This window comes from Trichechus manatus, unplaced genomic scaffold (assembly GCF_000243295.1).
Source record: "Trichechus manatus latirostris isolate Lorelei unplaced genomic scaffold, TriManLat1.0 scaffold00069, whole genome shotgun sequence".
NCBI classification, from domain to species: Eukaryota; Metazoa; Chordata; class Mammalia; order Sirenia; family Trichechidae; genus Trichechus; species Trichechus manatus.
The window spans coordinates 5,492,751-5,501,473 of NW_004444005.1; the positions used below are offsets into that span (position 1 = coordinate 5,492,751).

General features: G+C 42.6%; 1 protein-coding gene across 1 annotated transcript in view; it reads right to left on the reverse strand.

The window, feature by feature from the left end:
* EFCAB6 (EF-hand calcium binding domain 6) overlaps nucleotides 1-8,723 on the reverse strand; it is a 317,117-nt gene that overhangs the window by 22,523 nt on the left and 285,871 nt on the right. The window lies entirely within an intron of this gene.

Below are 8,723 nucleotides of genomic sequence, written 5' to 3' on the forward strand. Positions count from 1 at the left end.
CAGGCTGGAAAGCTGAAAGCCACAGTCCTCATTTTCCCTTGAAGCAGACACACTGCCTGAGACTTGGAAGGAGGAAATGAGCACGGCACAGAGCGATCACCCCCCGGGAAATCAGTTCTCCGTGTGAGCGAGGTGGAGAGGGTTTTGGCTCTGCATCCTATCCTTAGCATCACAGATGCGGAGCACCCCTGTGAGGTAGCAACAGTGCGTTTCTCCTGGTTGCTGTGGTTCCTGGCTCTGGGACACCCTCACTGGTTGCTCAGCTCCTCCAGAGCTTAAGAGCTTAATACTCTTTGAAACACCTCCTTCTGCTAGAACTAGTCTGAGTGTATTCTGCTCCCTGCAGCTAAGAATCCCAAAGAATACACAAAACAAGAGAGGAAGTCTCCAAATAAATCAGAAAAAAAAAAAAAAAAAGAGAGAGAGAGAAAGATATTCAGATCATGTTCCCTGGCCACAAGACAGTACAAATAGAAACTCACAATAAAAGATCACCAGGAAGTCCTGTGTTTGGAAAATGAAAACCTACTTCTAAATGGTTTATGGTTTAACGAGATCTCAGGCAATGTGTCAATCTGGACATTCTGATGAGTTCTCCTCCACAAAACACCCAGCTGATGGGTAAATACTTTTTAAAATATACTTTTAAATACACTGTAGAGCTCCAAGGAAGTACAAGAAACCCTAAAGGGCCAGAAGAGCTGCTAACTGCAAAGAAAGGGGAACACAAAATTGAAAGCCAGTACCACCCTAGGCAAAAGCAAGTGCTAAAATCCCAAAGTTTTGGGGACTAAAGGCCCTCAGGGCATGGGAAACAAGCAGAGTTGAGGAGTTAAGGGGAGACCCCTGTATAAAGGGCCAGGTCACCTGAAGGATTATAACTGCAGCAGAAGGGGGGGGGGGCAAGGAAAAACCTGCCTTTCTTGACTGTGTTCCAGGTTGGGCAGAGGCCTTTCTTATGGGGAATCTGGAGTGTGAATCCATTTTAACCTCTCCATCATGGAATCACAAGGTAGAGGAACTAAAGTGGTGCCAGGCTGGTGACACCCTCAGCACCTGGAATAAGCAAACTGAAATCATATGTGGAGAAAACCATTCTCAGTGCAGGCCCCTTGTGAGTACCCCAGATTAATGCAGCCAAATATAAGCTCTTCATGAATAAAATATCCAAACACATGAAGAAGCAAGTTACCGTGAATATGAGTTGATAAAAACAAGCTAAGGCAGGTTTAGACTTCTGGTATTAGAATTATTAATCAGGAAATATAAAATTAGTGTGTATAGAACAGTTAAATATGTAAAAATATTAAATTATGTCAATTAATGGTAAAATATTAAATTAATAGTTAATTACCTATAAAATATTTAAAATGAGCACGGAGAAAGACACTGTCAAAATAACAGGACAGATCTGAAATGACAGCAAATACAATTTCTTGAAATAAAAACTATAATAATCAACAATTTAGAAACAATTAGAGCACAGGTTAAACAGCAGATTAGACACAGCTGAAGAGAGGGCTGATGAACTTGAAGACAGACTAGAACCAAGAACAAAGATCCACCACCATCTAGTCAAATCCGACGCACAGCAATCGTACAGGGCAGAGTAGAACTGCCCCATAGCGTTTCCAAGGAGTGGCTAGTGGGTTCGAACGGCCAAGCTTTTTGTTAGCGGCTGTAGCTCTTAACCACTTCGCCACCAGGGCTAGAACAGTGGCTCTCAAATTTAAGTGTATCAGAATCAACTGGAGAGCTTGCTAATGCGTTGATTGCTGGGTCTTATGCACAGAGTTTCTTATACAGTAGGTGTGTCTTGCAGAACAATAAGACAAGACATGACCTTGAAAGCAGCAACAACAGAAGCCCAAAGACAGTGGAATATTTTTAAAGTATTGATAGAAAGTTATTGTCAATTTACAATTCTCTACCCAGAAAAATGACCTTTAAAAATATGGCAAAATAAAGACATTTTTCAGAAAAAAACAGAGCAAGTTTACCAACAATAGACCATGACTAAAGGATATACTTCATAAAGAAAGAAAATAATCCCAGAAGAAAGGCCTAAGATGTAAGAAGCAAAGCAACTGGTAAGTATGAAGGTAACACTAAATAAACACAAACAAACCAGTCTAGAGTTTAATTTGAGGATTAAAAAAAAAAAAAACCCAAAAAAGCAAGAACGATATAAAATATTGAATAACAATAACATGAAACCTGATGGGGACAATTAAGAGTTACAGCAACTCATATCCTTGTATGCCTGGATGACAGTGGAGATGCTGTTAAATTTTAGACTTTTTAGAAATTAGATACAGTAAAATTTCAAGGGGAATAACCACTAAAAGGAAAGAAGTAGATATATAATGTCCAAACAAATGAAAGGGTGCAACAAAAGGAATTTTAAAAAGCTCAATCAAAAGAATAACGGAGATTAAAAAAAGAAAAAACAATAGTCAAGAGATAGATGTTAAATAGTAAGCACAATGTTACATGGCAGAGATAAATCCATGTACGTCAGTAATCACAATAAATGTCAATGGAGCAAACATGCCAAATAAAAGACAGAGATTGTTAGATTGGCTTTTTAAAAATCCACACAAAATATAAATCACAGGGGGGCTGAGATTAAAAAAAAAAGATGTTTGTTTTTGTTGTTAGACTCCGTCAAGTCAGTTTTCACTCATAGCAACCCTACGTACAACAGAACAAAACACTGCACGCTTCTACTGCCATCCTTACAATTGTCGCTGTTAGAACCCATTGTTGCAACCACTGTGTCAATCCATCTCGTTGAGGGTCTTTCTCTCTTTTTCTCTGACCCTCTACTTTACCAAGCATGATGTCCTTCTTCAGGGTCAGGGCCCTCCCTGACAAAGTCTCACCATCCTCACTTCCAAAAAAGATGGAAATAACACGTAATAAAAAGAAAGCTGAGGTAGCTGGAATTAATATCAGGTAAAATAGACTTTAAGCCACAAACTATTTTCCAGGCTTAAAGAAGGTTATTACATAATGATAAAAGTTTCAACTCACTAGGAGGGTATAACAGCTCTAAATCTATACGCACTAAATTAAAAAAACAGAAAACAAAATCCCAACCCTGATTACATATAAAATGAAAATTGACAAAATTCAAGAAAATGAATCATAGTCCACCATCTGTCAGTTTATCGTACTCTGGTGGCTTAACCGTAATTTCATTTGATTTATTTATTGTCTGGCTACCCCGAAAGAAAGTGGACTCCATGAGGACAGGGTTTATCTGTTTTACATAAACTCTAATTTGGCATGCTTGCTCCTCCTGCTTCCTGGCTGCTCCCTCTGCCTGCATCGAGGCACCTCCTGTGAGCCCAATATTCTGTTCTCAGGGAACCCTCCCTTGAGTCCTGGGTCTGTGCTGGGGCCCCTGAGCTGCTGTCCCAGCGTGCTGCCTCCCACTTTTGAGCAGAGAGCAGCATGGTATGTGCGTAAGTAATAAACAATTAGTGTTTAATGTCTCTCTCCCCTCCCCTAATGCAGGCTCGGTGATGGCTGGGAGCAGGCCTGCCTTGTTCCTCAGGGCCTCACAGCCCCACCTTGCAAACAGTAGGCCCCCAATACATGAATAAATGAATGGATGCTCACTGCCTCCAAGGTACTCTCTGCCTAGTGGAGACAGAGAGCTGTGCACCTAAGCACAAACAAGAGTGTCCCAAGGGCTGGGCTAGATGATGAGGAGCTCAAGGGGGTCCCTGAAGCGGATAGCAGCAGGCTCCACCAGGTAAAGATGTGGTCAGGAAAGGAGCAGGCAGCAGGGAGCAAAGGCAGGGGAGACCGAACTTTAGACTGGCCAAAGGGGAGGGTACCTGGAAGAGGCCGTGCACCCCCATTTCATAGGGGAGGACATGGAAGCTCAGAGAGGATAAGTAACTTGTCCAAGGTCACACAGCTGGACAAGGCAGAAGCAGAGTTGAAATCCAAGTCTGCTCACCTGAAGGATCATTTAGTCTGTTCTCTGCAAGCATTTTTTTCTCTCTCTCTAGGGGTGTCTGTTTTAGGAATACACGCATACCGGGTTTTATTGTGCTTCATTTTATTGCGCTTCACAGATACCGCGTTTTTTACAAATTGACGGCTTGTGGTAACCCTGCGTTGAGCAAGTCTATCAGCACCATTTTTCCAACAGCATGAGCTCACTTCATGTCTGTGTCACATTTTGGTAATTCCTGCAATATTTCAAACATTTTCATTATTATTGTATCTGTTACGGTGATCTGTGATCAGTGATCTTTGATGTTACTCTTGTAATTGTTTTGGGGCGTCACAAACTGCACCCCTATAAGATGGCGAACTTAACTGATAAATATGTGTGTTCTGACTGCTCCGCTGACTGGCCAGTCCCCTGTCTTTCTCCCTCTCCTCCGGCCTCCCTATTCCTTGAGACGGAACAATATTGAAATTAGGCCAATGAATAACCCTACAGTGGCCTCTTAGTGTTCAAGTGAAAGGAAGAGTAGAACATCCCTCACTTTAAATCAAAAGCTAGAAATGATTAAGCTTAGTGAGGAAGGCATGTCAAAATGAAAGCCGAGACAGGCCGAAAGCTGGGCCTCTTGTGCCGAACAGTTAGCCGAGTTGTGAATGCAAAGGAAAAGTTCTTGAAGGAAATTAAAAGTGCTGCTCCAGTGAACACACCAATGATAAGAAAGCGAAACAGCCTTATTGCTGACATGGAGAAAGTTTTAGTGGTCTGGATAGAAGATCAAACCAGCCACATTCCCTTAAGCCAAAGTCTAATCCAGAGCAAGGCCCTAACTCTCTTCAACTCTGTGAAAGCTGAGAGAGGTGAGGAAAACACAGGAGAAAAAGTCTGAAGCTAGCAGAGGTTGGTTCATGAGGTTTAAGGAAAGAAGCCGTCTCCACAACATAAAAGTGCAAGGGGAAGCAGCGAGTGCTGATGGAGAAGCTGCCGCAAGCTATCCAGAAGCTGTAGCTAAGAGAATGGATGAAGGTGGCCACACTAAACAACAGATTTCAATGCAGACAGAACAGCCTTCTATTGGAAGAAGATGCCATCTTGGACTTTCATAGCTAGAAAGAAGTCAATGCCTGGCTTCAAAGCTTCAAAGGAGAGGCTGATTCTCTTGCTAGGGGCTAATGTAGCTGGTGATGTTAAGCTGAAGCCAGTGCTCATTTATCGTTCCAAAAATCCTAGGGCCTTAGAATTATGCAAAATCTACTCTGCCTGTGCTATCTATATAAATGGAACACAAAGCCTGGATGACAGCATATCTGTTTACAACGTGGTTTACTGAATATTTCAAGCTACTGTTAAGAACAACTGCTCAGAAAAAAAAGATTCCTTTCAAAATACTTATTGACAATGCACTTGGTCACCTAAGAGCTCTCATGGAGATGTACAAGGAGATTAATGTTGTTTTCATGACTGTTAACACAACATCCAGTCTGTAGCCCATGGATCAAGGAGTAATTTTGACTTGCAAGTCTTCTTATTTAAGAAATACATTTCATAAGGCTATAGCTGCCATAGATAGCAATTCCTCTGACCTGGGCAAATTGAAAACTTTGTAGAAAGGATTCACCATTATAGATGCCATTAAGAATACTCTTGATTCACGAGACGAGGTCAAAATATCAACATTAACAGGAGCTTGGAAGAAGTTGATTCCAAACCTCATGGATCAAGACTTCAGTGAAGGAAGTAACTACAGATGTGGTGGAAACAGCAAGAGAACTAGAATTAGAAATGGAGCCTGAGGTGTGACTGAACTGCTGCAATCTCATAATAAAACTTTTAACAGACGAGGAGGTGCTTCTCATGGCTGAGCAAAGAAAGTGGTTTCTCGAGATAGAATCTACTACTGGTGAAGATGCTGTGGACACTGTGGAAATGACAACAAAGGAATTAGAATATGACATAATCTTAGCTCCTAAAGCAGCGGCAGGGTTTGAGAGGATTGATTTCAATTTTGAAAGTTCTCCTGTGGGTAAAATGCTATCAAACAGCATCGCATGCTACAGAGAAATCTCTGGTGAAAGGAAGAGTCAGTAGATGCGGCAAACTTCACGGCTGTCTTGTTTTGAGAAATTGCCACGGCCACCCCAATCTTCAGCAACCACCAACCTGATCAGTCAGCAGCCATCAATGTTGAGGCAAGACCCTCCACCAGCAAAAAAGAAGGCTCAGATGAGGGTCAGCAAGTTTTAGCATCATAAAGTAATTTTTAATTAAAGTATTGCGTTGCTTTTTTTAGACATAATGCTAGTGCACACTTAACAGGCTACAGTACAGTGTAAACATAACTTTTATACGCACTGGGAAACCAAACAATTCATGTGACTTGCTTTATTGTGATACTCACTTCACGGCAGTGGTCTGGAACCAAACATGCACGATCTCCAGGGTGTGCCTTTACATATAAAGTGTTCAGAAGTGTTTACAGTTTCTCTGTCAATATAACTGCATGTTCCAAGTCTTCAAGGGATCGCAATGGACTAGTGTCACTTTGGACTCTGGGTCTCCATCGTCCTAAGCAATAACCATGTGGTCCCAGCCTTTTGTAACACACTTTATGCAGAGCCGTGAAGACCCATCTGCTCTGAAGTTGCTCTCCTTTTCTAAAAGGTTAACTGCAAAAACAGGTTTCAAAAGACGTGGCACTTCCTTAGTTACAGAGGATTGACTCACGAGTCAAGAAAGCTGGCCCCTTAGCTTGCTGGATCATTTTAGGATGAGAGATAAGTTTTTATCATGTAGATACCACGTCATGATATAGTGATGCTATTTCATATGGCTCTAACTGTCCCAGCCACCCCGTCTGTCAGTCTGTAGTACTGTGGTGGCTTGCATGTTGCCATGATGCTGGAAGCTATGGCACCGGTATTTCAAATACCAGCAGGGTCACCCATGGTGGACAAGCTTCAGTGGAGCTTCCAGATGAAGGCAGCCTAGGCAAAAATCCTGGCAATCTATTTCTGAAAATCAGTCATTGAAAACCCTATAGATCACAACAGAACACTGTCCCATATAGGTTGGAAGGCGCTAAAAATGCACAGTGGCTGCAACCATGGACTTGAGCATCCCAACAATCGTCAAGGTGACGCAGGACCAGGCAATATTCGCTTCTGTTGTACATAAGGTTGCTGTGAGCTGGAGCCGATCCGACGGCCAACTAACAACAGCTGTCCCAGCACCTTCAGTGAACTCTTTTGAATAACAGCATGACGGGTTGACATGGGTTACGAGTGCAAAGTATTTCTGTGTTGTACTTTAACAGACACTGTGCCATTCAACCAAGAAGGTCGTTGGCAAAGCAACTCATGCAAGGAGAAAACATATGGCGCCCTGGGGTTCTTGCTCTCTGTGTAGGGGCCCATCCTCCAGAAGCATCCTTCCCAAATATAGCACCGTTTCCACTCATCATCCCCAACTGAAGCCAGAGTCTGATGCTGTCCGCGATGTGCAGGCTGTATGGGAGATGCGGCACTTATTTTTAGAACACAGTATTTAAAAATAAGTGCTATATTTGGGCGCTGGTTGGGGCTGTTGCTGTGCTGGGGTGGTGAAGTTTTCTTAGCGGACAATTAAAATCCAGTTCTCTGTTGTGAAAGCCAGACATGTCAGTATGTCATTTATTTATGTCTATAATTAGAGCAAGATTGTTCTCTTCTAGATTAAATGAGAAACCTTTATTAGTAAAATCCGTATTGGTAAAACCTTTATTAGTTGGCCCCATAGAATAATAATGCAACTGTATTAATTTTAAAGGCTGACACTCATTTCTACTGATGGAGAGAAGTATTTGCAGATAGCAAGCCTGCTCAGCTTGCTGTATGGGGCAGAACTGTTTGGAAATAGCATTTTATTTTGCTTAGAGTTTGCACCAAAATGCCGGTATTTCAGATCCCAGCAGGATCACCCATGGTGGACAGGTTTTAGTGGAGCTTCCAGGCTAAGGCAGACTAGAAAGAAATACCTGGCAATTTACTTCTGAAAATTGTTGTTGTTAGGTGCCGTCAAGTCGATTCTGACTCATAGCGACCCAGGTGACAGAGTAGAACTGTCACATAGCTTTTTCTAGGCTGTAACCTTTACAGGAATAGACTGCTACATCTTTCTGCTACAGAGCCACTGAGTGGGTTCGAACAGCCAACCTTTGGGGTAGCAGCTGAGGGTTTAACCATTGCACCACCAGGGCTCCTTTTTAGCCAGTGAAAACCCACGAATCACAACAGAATAATTCAGATTAAAAAATGAGGTCCGAAATGCTCATGAAAGCCACCCGCCCCTGCTCCCTCCTGGCCCTGCTTAGGCCCGGCCCAGGGAGCCTCCTGCAGACCCTTGGAGAAAAGTCACCCAGCAAATCTCCCCTCCAAAGTGGCTGCTGCAACCTCAAGTCTCTTGTTTGTTTCAGAGTTCAGAGTGAGGACTCAAAGTATTCACAGGAAGGGGGATTACTACCCACCCCCGTTTCTTCCACCCCCACTCAGGCCTCTAAACTAAGTGCCTTGAAGTATGAATTCACTAAAGACATTAATGATATAAACAGCAGGTTTAACATTCCTAAAACATCACATTTTACTAAAGATTTCATTTTACTTGGATGCACAATGCCCATGGAAGCAGCAGTCAGGAAATCAAAGAATGCATTGCACTGGGCAAATCTGCTGCATAGCTCAGGAGGCTAACCAGTGCTCACGGCTCAGGAGGCTAACCAGTG